This window comes from Crinia signifera, unplaced genomic scaffold (assembly GCF_055691185.1).
Source record: "Crinia signifera unplaced genomic scaffold, ASM5569118v1 HAP2_SCAFFOLD_240, whole genome shotgun sequence".
Classification (NCBI taxonomy): domain Eukaryota; kingdom Metazoa; phylum Chordata; class Amphibia; order Anura; family Myobatrachidae; genus Crinia; species Crinia signifera.
In genome coordinates, this window is record NW_028142133.1 from 145,001 (window position 1) to 157,500 (window position 12,500).

The window sequence follows — 12,500 nt, forward strand, 5'->3', positions numbered from 1 at the left end:
CGGTCCCCTGGGGCCCCCCGGAGCCCCGGCAGGGCCGTGGGAGGTGGCGGGGGGCCGGGGGCAGCCGCACGCGCCGCGGCGCCCCCGGCAGGCCGCCAGAGGTACTGCAGCCAGGGGGTGAAAACGGAAAAAACCCACGTCTCCGCACCACTCTTCCCGGGGAAGGTAGCCCGGGCCCGGGGGAGGTCGCCCCGTGGTCCGGGGGACTGCGCCCCCCGCTGGTCGGTCGGGGAATTGCATCCAAACAGGCAAAAAAGACTGAAAACGATCCGGAATGCTTCTCCCACTCGAGCCCGGGATTCATGCCCAGGGCTGTGGAAGTGTCCCTGGGCACGTCCGAGCGTCCACCCCCCGGGAAAAAAAAACTTCCAGATTTCCACCCCACGATGCCCGGGGGAGGTAGCCCGGGCCTGGGGGAGGTCACCCCCGGGTCCGGGGGACTGCGCCCCGTGCTGGACACCCGGAGAAATGCATCCAAAAGGAGAAAAAAACACTGAAAACAGTTTGAAATGGTTCACCCACTCTTCCCCGGGATTCATGCCCAGGGCTGTGGAAGTGTCCCTGGGCACTTCCGAGCGTCCACCCCCCGGGAAAAAAAAAATTCCAGATTTCCACCCCACGCTGCCCAGGGAAGGTAGCCCGGGCCCGGGGGAGGCCACCCCCGGGTCCGGGGACCGGCGCCCCCCGCTGGTCGACCGGGGAATTGCATCCGAAAGGTGAAAAAAAGCACTTTGAAAATACTTTGAAATTCCTCACCCACTCGAGCCCAGGATTCATGCCCAGGGCTGTGGAAGTGTCCCTGGGCACGTTCGAAGGTCTTCCCCCCGGGGAAAAAAAGTTCCAGATTTCCAGCCCACGCTACCCAGGGAAGGTAGCCCGGGCCCGGGGGAGGTCACCCCCGGGTCCGGGGCACTGCGTCCCCCGCAGGACAACCGGGGAATAGCGTCCAAAAGGTGAAAAAACACTTTGAAAATAGCTTCAATCGTTCTCCCACTCTTCCCCGGGATTCATGCCCAGGGCTGTGGAAGTGTCCCTGGGTAAGTTCGAGCGTCTTCCCCCCGGGAAAAAAAAACTTCCATATTTCCACCCCACGATGCCCGGGGAAGGTAGCCCGGGCCCGGGGGAGTCCATCCCCGGGTCCGGGGAACTGCGCCTCCCACTGGTCGCCCGGGGAATTGCGTCCAAAAGGTGAAAAAAATACTTTGAAAATACTTTGAAATTGTTCGCCCACTCTTCCCCGGGATTCATGCCCAGGGCTGTGGAAGTGTCCCTGGGCACGTCCGAGCGTCTTCCCCCCCGGGAAAAACAAGTTCCAGATTTTCACCCCACGCTGCCCGGGGGAGGTAGCCCGGGCCTGGGGGAGGTCACCCCCGGGTCCGGGGGACTGCGCCTCGTGCTGGACACCCGGAGAAATGCATCCAAAAGGTGAAAAAAACACTGAAAACAGTTTGAAATGGTTCACCCACTCTTCCCCGGGATTCATGCCCGGGGCTGTGGAAGTGTCCCTGGGCACGTCCGAGCGTCTTCCCCCCGGGAAAAAAAAAACTTCCATATTTCCACCCCACGCTACCCAGGGAAGGTAGCCCGGGCTCGGGGGAGGTCACCCCCGGGTCCGGGGGACTGCGCCCCGTGCTGGACACCCGGAGAAATGCATCCAAAAGGAGAAAAGAACACTGAAAACAGTTTGAAATGGTTCACCCACTCTTCCCCGGGATTCATGCCCAGGGCTGTGGAAGTGTCCCTGGGCACGTCCGAGCGTCTTCCCCCCGGAAAAAAAAAAGTTCCATATTTCCACCCCACGATGCCCGGGGAAGGTAGCCCGGGCCCGGGGGAGTCCATCCCCGGGTCCGGGGAACTGCGCCCCCCGCTGGTCGCCCGGGGAATTGCGTCCAAAAGGTGCAAAAAATACTTTGAAAATAGTTTGAAATCGTTCGCCCACTCTTCCCCGGGATTCATGCCCGGGTCTGTGGAAGTGTCCCTGGGCACGTCCGAGCGTCTTCCCCCCCTGAAAAAAAAAGTTCCATATTTCCACCCCACGATGCCTGGGGAAGGTAGCCCGGGCCCGCGGGAGGTCACCCACGGGTCCGGGGCAATGCGCCCCCCGCAGGACAACCGGGGAAATGCATGCAAAAGGTGAAAAAAACACTTTGAAAATAGTTTCAATCGTTCTCCCACTCTTCCCCGGGATTCATGCCCGGGGCTGTGGAAGTGTCCCTGGGCACGTCCGAGCGTCTTCCCCCCGGGAAAAAAAACTTCCATATTTCCACCCCACGATGCCCGGGGAAGGTAGCCCAGGCCCGGGGGAGGCCACCCCCGGGTCCGGGGAACTGCGCCCCCCGCTGGTCGCCCGGGGAATTGCGTCCAAAAGGTGAAAAAAATACTTTGAAAATACTTTGAAATTCCTTACCCACTCGAGCCCGGGATTCATGCCCAGGGCTGTGGAAGTGTCCCTGGGCACGTCCGAGCGTCTTCCCCCCCCGGGAAAAACAAGTTCCAGATTTTCACCCCACGCTGCCCGGGGGAGGTAGCCCGGGCCTGGGGGAGGTCACCCCCGGGTCCGGGGGACTGCGCCCCGTGCTGGACACCCGGAGAAATGCATCCAAAAGGAGAAAAAAACACTGAAAACAGTTTGAAATGGTTCACCCACTCTTCCCCGGGATTCATGCCCAGGGCTGTGGAAGTGTCCCTGGGCACGTCCGAGCGTCTTCCCCCCGGAAAAAAAAAAGTTCCATATTTCCACCCCACGATGCCCGGGGAAGGTAGCCCGGGCCCGGGGGAGTCCATCCCCGGGTCCGGGGAACTGCGCCCCCCGCTGGTCGCCCGGGGAATTGCGTCCAAAAGGTGCAAAAAATACTTTGAAAATAGTTTGAAATCGTTCGCCCACTCTTCCCCGGGATTCATGCCCGGGTCTGTGGAAGTGTCCCTGGGCACGTCCGAGCGTCTTCCCCCCGGGAAAAAAAACTTCCATATTTCCACCCCACGATGCCCGGGGAAGGTAGCCCAGGCCCGGGGGAGGCCACCCCCGGGTCCGGGGAACTGCGCCCCCCGCTGGTCGCCCGGGGAATTGCGTCCAAAAGGTGAAAAAAATACTTTGAAAATACTTTGAAATTCCTTACCCACTCGAGCCCGGGATTCATGCCCAGGGCTGTGGAAGTGTCCCTGGGCACGTCCGAGCGTCTTCCCCCCCCGGGAAAAACAAGTTCCAGATTTTCACCCCACGCTGCCCGGGGGAGGTAGCCCGGGCCTGGGGGAGGTCACCCCCGGGTCCGGGGGACTGCGCCCCGTGCTGGACACCCGGAGAAATGCATCCAAAAGGAGAAAAAAACACTGAAAACAGTTTGAAATGGTTCACCCACTCTTCCCCGGGATTCATGCCCAGGGCTGTGGAAGTGTCCCTGGGCACGTCCGAGCGTCTTCCCCCCGGAAAAAAAAAAGTTCCATATTTCCACCCCACGATGCCCGGGGAAGGTAGCCCGGGCCCGTGGGAGTCCATCCCCGGGTCCGGGGAACTGCGCCCCCCGCTGGTCGCCCGGGGAATTGCGTCCAAAAGGTGCAAAAAATACTTTGAAAATAGTTTGAAATCGTTCGCCCACTCTTCCCCGGGATTCATGCCCGGGTCTGTGGAAGTGTCCCTGGGCACGTCCGAGCGTCTTCCCCCCCTGAAAAAAAAAGTTCCATATTTCCACCCCACGATGCCTGGGGAAGGTAGCCCGGGCCCGCGGGAGGTCACCCACGGGTCCGGGGCAATGCGCCCCCCGCAGGACAACCGGGGAAATGCATGCAAAAGGTGAAAAAAACACTTTGAAAATAGTTTCAATCGTTCTCCCACTCTTCCCCGGGATTCATGCCCGGGGCTGTGGAAGTGTCCCTGGGCACGTCCGAGCGTCTTCCCCCCGGGAAAAAAAACTTCCATATTTCCACCCCACGATGCCCGGGGAAGGTAGCCCAGGCCCGGGGGAGGCCACCCCCGGGTCCGGGGAACTGCGCCCCCCGCTGGTCGCCCGGGGAATTGCGTCCAAAAGGTGAAAAAAATACTTTGAAAATACTTTGAAATTCCTTACCCACTCGAGCCCGGGATTCATGCCCAGGGCTGTGGAAGTGTCCCTGGGCACGTCCGAGCGTCTTCCCCCCCCGGGAAAAACAAGTTCCAGATTTTCACCCCACGCTGCCCGGGGGAGGTAGCCCGGGCCTGGGGGAGGTCACCCCCGGGTCCGGGGGACTGCGCCCCGTGCTGGACACCCGGAGAAATGCATCCAAAAGGAGAAAAAAACACTGAAAACAGTTTGAAATGGTTCACCCACTCTTCCCCGGGATTCATGCCCAGGGCTGTGGAAGTGTCCCTGGGCACGTCCGAGCGTCTTCCCCCCGGAAAAAAAAAAGTTCCATATTTCCACCCCACGATGCCCGGGGAAGGTAGCCCGGGCCCGGGGGAGTCCATCCCCGGGTCCGGGGAACTGCGCCCCCCGCTGGTCGCCCGGGGAATTGCGTCCAAAAGGTGCAAAAAATACTTTGAAAATAGTTTGAAATCGTTCGCCCACTCTTCCCCGGGATTCATGCCCGGGTCTGTGGAAGTGTCCCTGGGCACGTCCGAGCGTCTTCCCCCCCTGAAAAAAAAAGTTCCATATTTCCACCCCACGATGCCTGGGGAAGGTAGCCCGGGCCCGCGGGAGGTCACCCACGGGTCCGGGGCAATGCGCCCCCCGCAGGACAACCGGGGAAATGCATGCAAAAGGTGAAAAAAACACTTTGAAAATAGTTTCAATCGTTCTCCCACTCTTCCCCGGGATTCATGCCCGGGGCTGTGGAAGTGTCCCTGGGCACGTCCGAGCGTCTTCCCCCCGGGAAAAAAAACTTCCATATTTCCACCCCACGATGCCCGGGGAAGGTAGCCCAGGCCCGGGGGAGGCCACCCCCGGGTCCGGGGAACTGCGCCCCCCGCTGGTCGCCCGGGGAATTGCGTCCAAAAGGTGAAAAAAATACTTTGAAAATACTTTGAAATTCCTTACCCACTCGAGCCCGGGATTCATGCCCAGGGCTGTGGAAGTGTCCCTGGGCACGTCCGAGCGTCTTCCCCCCCCGGGAAAAACAAGTTCCAGATTTTCACCCCACGCTGCCCGGGGGAGGTAGCCCGGGCCTGGGGGAGGTCACCCCCGGGTCCGGGGGACTGCGCCCCGTGCTGGACACCCGGAGAAATGCATCCAAAAGGAGAAAAAAACACTGAAAACAGTTTGAAATGGTTCACCCACTCTTCCCCGGGATTCATGCCCAGGGCTGTGGAAGTGTCCCTGGGCACGTCCGAGCGTCTTCCCCCCGGAAAAAAAAAAGTTCCATATTTCCACCCCACGATGCCCGGGGAAGGTAGCCCGGGCCCGGGGGAGTCCATCCCCGGGTCCGGGGAACTGCGCCCCCCGCTGGTCGCCCGGGGAATTGCGTCCAAAAGGTGCAAAAAATACTTTGAAAATAGTTTGAAATCGTTCGCCCACTCTTCCCCGGGATTCATGCCCGGGTCTGTGGAAGTGTCCCTGGGCACGTCCGAGCGTCTTCCCCCCCTGAAAAAAAAAGTTCCATATTTCCACCCCACGATGCCTGGGGAAGGTAGCCCGGGCCCGCGGGAGGTCACCCACGGGTCCGGGGCAATGCGCCCCCCGCAGGACAACCGGGGAAATGCATGCAAAAGGTGAAAAAAACACTTTGAAAATAGTTTCAATCGTTCTCCCACTCTTCCCCGGGATTCATGCCCGGGGCTGTGGAAGTGTCCCTGGGCACGTCCGAGCGTCTTCCCCCCGGGAAAAAAAACTTCCATATTTCCACCCCACGATGCCCGGGGAAGGTAGCCCAGGCCCGGGGGAGGCCACCCCCGGGTCCGGGGAACTGCGCCCCCCGCTGGTCGCCCGGGGAATTGCGTCCAAAAGGTGAAAAAAATACTTTGAAAATACTTTGAAATTCCTTACCCACTCGAGCCCGGGATTCATGCCCAGGGCTGTGGAAGTGTCCCTGGGCACGTCCGAGCGTCTTCCCCCCCCGGGAAAAACAAGTTCCAGATTTTCACCCCACGCTGCCCGGGGGAGGTAGCCCGGGCCTGGGGGAGGTCACCCCCGGGTCCGGGGGACTGCGCCCCGTGCTGGACACCCGGAGAAATGCATCCAAAAGGAGAAAAAAACACTGAAAACAGTTTGAAATGGTTCACCCACTCTTCCCCGGGATTCATGCCCAGGGCTGTGGAAGTGTCCCTGGGCACGTCCGAGCGTCTTCCCCCCGGGAAAAAAAACTTCCATATTTCCACCCCACGATGCCCGGGGAAGGTAGCCCAGGCCCGGGGGAGGCCACCCCCGGGTCCGGGGAACTGCGCCCCCCGCTGGTCGCCCGGGGAATTGCGTCCAAAAGGTGAAAAAAATACTTTGAAAATACTTTGAAATTCCTTACCCACTCGAGCCCGGGATTCATGCCCAGGGCTGTGGAAGTGTCCCTGGGCACGTCCGAGCGTCTTCCCCCCCCGGGAAAAACAAGTTCCAGATTTTCACCCCACGCTGCCCGGGGGAGGTAGCCCGGGCCTGGGGGAGGTCACCCCCGGGTCCGGGGGACTGCGCCCCGTGCTGGACACCCGGAGAAATGCATCCAAAAGGAGAAAAAAACACTGAAAACAGTTTGAAATGGTTCACCCACTCTTCCCCGGGATTCATGCCCAGGGCTGTGGAAGTGTCCCTGGGCACGTCCGAGCGTCTTCCCCCCGGAAAAAAAAAAGTTCCATATTTCCACCCCACGATGCCCGGGGAAGGTAGCCCGGGCCCGGGGGAGTCCATCCCCGGGTCCGGGGAACTGCGCCCCCCGCTGGTCGCCCGGGGAATTGCGTCCAAAAGGTGCAAAAAATACTTTGAAAATAGTTTGAAATCGTTCGCCCACTCTTCCCCGGGATTCATGCCCGGGTCTGTGGAAGTGTCCCTGGGCACGTCCGAGCGTCTTCCCCCCCTGAAAAAAAAAGTTCCATATTTCCACCCCACGATGCCTGGGGAAGGTAGCCCGGGCCCGCGGGAGGTCACCCACGGGTCCGGGGCAATGCGCCCCCCGCAGGACAACCGGGGAAATGCATGCAAAAGGTGAAAAAAACACTTTGAAAATAGTTTCAATCGTTCTCCCACTCTTCCCCGGGATTCATGCCCGGGGCTGTGGAAGTGTCCCTGGGCACGTCCGAGCGTCTTCCCCCCGGGAAAAAAAACTTCCATATTTCCACCCCACGATGCCCGGGGAAGGTAGCCCAGGCCCGGGGGAGGCCACCCCCGGGTCCGGGGAACTGCGCCCCCCGCTGGTCGCCCGGGGAATTGCGTCCAAAAGGTGAAAAAAATACTTTGAAAATACTTTGAAATTCCTTACCCACTCGAGCCCGGGATTCATGCCCAGGGCTGTGGAAGTGTCCCTGGGCACGTCCGAGCGTCTTCCCCCCCCGGGAAAAACAAGTTCCAGATTTTCACCCCACGCTGCCCGGGGGAGGTAGCCCGGGCCTGGGGGAGGTCACCCCCGGGTCCGGGGGACTGCGCCCCGTGCTGGACACCCGGAGAAATGCATCCAAAAGGAGAAAAAAACACTGAAAACAGTTTGAAATGGTTCACCCACTCTTCCCCGGGATTCATGCCCAGGGCTGTGGAAGTGTCCCTGGGCACGTCCGAGCGTCTTCCCCCCGGAAAAAAAAAAGTTCCATATTTCCACCCCACGATGCCCGGGGAAGGTAGCCCGGGCCCGGGGGAGTCCATCCCCGGGTCCGGGGAACTGCGCCCCCCGCTGGTCGCCCGGGGAATTGCGTCCAAAAGGTGCAAAAAATACTTTGAAAATAGTTTGAAATCGTTCGCCCACTCTTCCCCGGGATTCATGCCCGGGTCTGTGAAAGTGTCCCTGGGCACGTCCGAGCGTCTTCCCCCCCTGAAAAAAAAAGTTCCATATTTCCACCCCACGATGCCTGGGGAAGGTAGCCCGGGCCCGCGGGAGGTCACCCACGGGTCCGGGGCAATGCGCCCCCCGCAGGACAACCGGGGAAATGCATGCAAAAGGTGAAAAAAACACTTTGAAAATAGTTTCAATCGTTCTCCCACTCTTCCCCGGGATTCATGCCCGGGGCTGTGGAAGTGTCCCTGGGCACGTCCGAGCGTCTTCCCCCCGGGAAAAAAAACTTCCATATTTCCACCCCACGATGCCCGGGGAAGGTAGCCCAGGCCCGGGGGAGGCCACCCCCGGGTCCGGGGAACTGCGCCCCCCGCTGGTCGCCCGGGGAATTGCGTCCAAAAGGTGAAAAAAATACTTTGAAAATACTTTGAAATTCCTTACCCACTCGAGCCCGGGATTCATGCCCAGGGCTGTGGAAGTGTCCCTGGGCACGTCCGAGCGTCTTCCCCCCCCGGGAAAAACAAGTTCCAGATTTTCACCCCACGCTGCCCGGGGGAGGTAGCCCGGGCCTGGGGGAGGTCACCCCCGGGTCCGGGGGACTGCGCCCCGTGCTGGACACCCGGAGAAATGCATCCAAAAGGAGAAAAAAACACTGAAAACAGTTTGAAATGGTTCACCCACTCTTCCCCGGGATTCATGCCCAGGGCTGTGGAAGTGTCCCTGGGCACGTCCGAGCGTCTTCCCCCCGGAAAAAAAAAAGTTCCATATTTCCACCCCACGATGCCCGGGGAAGGTAGCCCGGGCCCGGGGGAGTCCATCCCCGGGTCCGGGGAACTGCGCCCCCCGCTGGTCGCCCGGGGAATTGCGTCCAAAAGGTGCAAAAAATACTTTGACAATACTTTGAAATTCCTCACCCACTCGAGCCCGGGATTCATGCCCAGGGCTGTGGAAGTGTCCCTGGGCACGTCCGAGCGTCTTCCCCCCCCGGGAAAAACAAGTTCCAGATTTTCACCCCACGCTGCCCGGGGGAGGTAGCCCGGGCCTGGGGGAGGTCACCCCCGGGTCCGGGGGACTGCGCCCCGTGCTGGACACCCGGAGAAATGCATCCAAAAGGTGAAAAAAACACTGAAAACAGTTTGAAATGGTTCACCCACTCTTCCCCGGGAATCATGCCCAGGGCTGTGGAAGTGTCCCTGGGCACGTCCGAGCGTCTTCCCCCCGGAAAAAAAAAACTTCCATATTTCCACCCCACGATGCCCGGGGAAGGTAGCCCGGGCCCGGGGGAGGCCACTCCCGGGTCCGGGGACATGTGCCCCCCGCTGGCCGACCCGAGAATTGCACAGAAAGGGTGAAAAAAGCACTTAGAAAATATCTTGAAACCGTTCACCCACTCTTCCCCGGGATTCATGCCCAGGGCTGTGGAAGTGTCCCTGGGCAGGCTGAAGCTTCTGCCCCCCGGAAAAAAAAAACTTCCATATTTCCACCCCCCGCTACCCAGGGAAGGTAGCCCAGGCCCGGGGAAGGTCACCCCCGGGTCCGGGGCACTGCGCCCCCCGCAGGACACCCGGAGAATTGCATCCAAAAGGTGAAAAAAGCACTTAGAAAATACTTCAAAATTCCTCACCCACTCAAGCCCGGGATTCATGCCCAGGGCTGTGGAAGTGTCCCCGGGCAAGCCGAAGCTTCTGCCCCCCTGAAAAAAAAAACTTCCATATTTCCACCCCACGCTACCCAGGGAAGGTAGCCCGGGCCTGGGGGAGGTCACCCCTGGGTCCGGGGCACCGCTGGCCACCCGGAGAAATGGAGTCAAGCCGTGAGAAAAAAAGCACTTTGAATTGAGAAATGGAGTCAAGCCGTAAAAATGCACTTTGAAAATACTTTGATTCCTCTCACCCACTCTTCCCCAGGATTCATGCCCAGGGCTGTGGAAGTGTCCCCGGGCATGAAGAAGCGTCTTTTCCCCCTGAAAAAAAAAACTTCCATATTTCCACCCCACGCTACCCAGGGAAGGTAGCCCGGGCCAGGGGGACGTCGTCCCGGGGTCCGGGGACATGTGCCCCCCGCTGGCCGACCCGAGAATTGCACAGAAAGGGTGAAAAAAGCACTTTGAAAATACTTTGATTCCTCACCCACTCTTCCCCGGGATTCATGCCCGGGCCTATGGAAGTGTCCCCGGGCATGAAGAAGCGTCTTTTCCCCCTGAAAAAAAAAACTTCCATATTTCCACCCCACGCTGCCCGGGGGAGGTAGCCCAGGCCCGGGGGAGGTCACCCCCGGGTCCGGGGCACTGCGTCCCCCGCAGGACAACCGGGGAATTGCGTCCAAAAGGTGAAAAAAATACTTTGAAAATAGTTTGAAATCGTTCGCCCACTCTTCCCCGGGATTCATGCCCAGGGCTGTGGAAGTGTCCCTGGGCACGTCCGAGCGTCTTCCCCCCCCGGGAAAAACAAGTTCCAGATTTTCACCCCACGCTGCCCGGGGGAGGTAGCCCGGGCCTGGTTGAGGTCACCCCCGGGTCCGGGGGACTGCGCCCCGTGCTGGACACCCGGAGAAATGCATCCAAAAGGTGAAAAAAAACACTGAAAACAGTTTGAAACTGTTCACCCACTCTTCCCCGGGATTCATGCCCAGGGCTGTGGAAGTGTCCCCGGGCAAGATGAAGCTTATGCCCCCCTGAAAAAAAAAACTTCCATATTTCCACCCCCCGCTACCCAGGGAAGGTAGCCCGGGCCCGGGGGAGGTCACCCCCGGGTCCGGGGCACTGCGCCCCCCGCAGGACACCCGGAGAATTGCATCCAAAAGGTGAAAAAAGCACTTAGAAAATATCTTGAAATCGTTCACCCACTCTTCCCCGGGATTCATGCCCAGGGCTGTGGAAGTGTCCCTGGGCAGGCTGAAGCTTCTGCCCCCCCGGGAAAAAAAAACTTCCATATTTCCACCCCACGCTACCCAGGGAAGGTAGCCCAGGCCCGGGGGAGGTCACCCCCGGGTCCGGGGCACTGCGCCACCCGCAGGACACCCGGGGAATTGCATCCAAAAGGTGAAAAAAGCACTTAGAAAATATCTTGAAATCGTTCACCCACTCTTCCCCGGGATTCATGCCCAGGGCTGTGGAAGTGTCCCTGGGCACGTTCGAGCGTCCTCCCCCCTGAAAAAAAAACTTCCATATTTCCACCCCCCGCTACCCAGGGAAGGTAGCCCAGGCCCGGGGGAGGTCACCCCCGGGTCCGGGGCACTGCGCCACCCGCAGGACACCCGGGGAATTGCATCCAAAAGGTGAAAAAAGCACTTAGAAAATATCTTGAAATCGTTCACCCACTCTTCCCCGGGATTCATGCCCAGGGCTGTGGAAGTGTCCCTGGGCACGTTCGAGCGTCCTCCCCCCTGAAAAAAAAACTTCCATATTTCCACCCCCCGCTACCCAGGGAAGGTAGCCCAGGCCCGGGGGAGGTCATCCCCGGGTCTGGGGACCGGCGTCCCCCGCAGGACAACCGGGGAATTGCGTCCAAAAGGTGAAAAAAATACTTTGAAAATACTTTGAAATTCCTCACCCACTCGATCCCGGGATTCATGCCCTGGCCTATGGAAGTGTCCCCGGGCATGACAAAGCGTCTTCCCCCCCTGAAATAAAAACTTCCACAAAACCACCCCGCGCTGGCCAGGGAAGGTAGCCCGGGCCAGGGGGACGTCGTCCAGGGGTCCGGGGACATGTGCCCCCCGCTGGCCGACCTGAGAATTGCACAGAAAGGGTGAAAAAAGCACTTTGAATATACTTTGATTCCTCACCCACTCTTCCCCGGGATTCATGCCCGGGCCTATGGAAGTGTCCCCGGGCATGAAGAAGCGTCTTCCCCCCTGAAAAAAAAAGTTCCATATTTCCACCCCACGCTACCCAGGGAAGGTAGCCCGGGCCCGGGGGAGGTCACCCCCGGGTCCGGGGAACTGCGCCACCCGCAGGACACCCGGGGAAATGCGTCCAAAAGGTGATAAAAATACTTTGAAAATAGTTTGAAATCGTTCACCCACTCTTCCCCGGGATTCATGCCCAGGGCTGTGGAAGTGTCCCCGGGCAAGCTGAAGCTTCTTCCCCCCTGAAAAAAAAAAGTTCCATATTTCCTCCCCACGATGCCCGGGGAAGGTAGCCCAGGCCCGGGGGAGGTCACCCCCGGGTCCGGGGCACTGCGCCCCCCGCTGGTCGCCCGGGGAAATGCATCCAAACTGTGAAAAAATACTTTGAAAATAGTTTGAAACAGCTCGCCCACTCTTCCCCGGGATTCATGCCCAGGGCTGTGGAAGTGTCCCTGGGCACGTCCGAGCGTCTTCCCCCCGGGAAAAACAAGTTCCAGATTTTCACCCCCACGCTGCCCGGGGGAGGTAGCCCGGGCCTGGGTGAGGTCACCCCCGGGTCCGGGGGACTGCGCCCCGTGCTGGACACCCGGAGAAATGCATCTAATCGGTGAAAAAAACACTGAAAACAGTTTGAAATTGTTCACCCACTCTTCCCCGGGATTCATGCCCAGGGCTGTGGAAGTGTCCCCGGGCAAGCTGAAGCGTCTTCCCCCCTGAAAAATAAACTTCCACAAAACCACCCCGCGCTGCCCGGGGAAGGTAGCCCGGGCCAGGGGGAC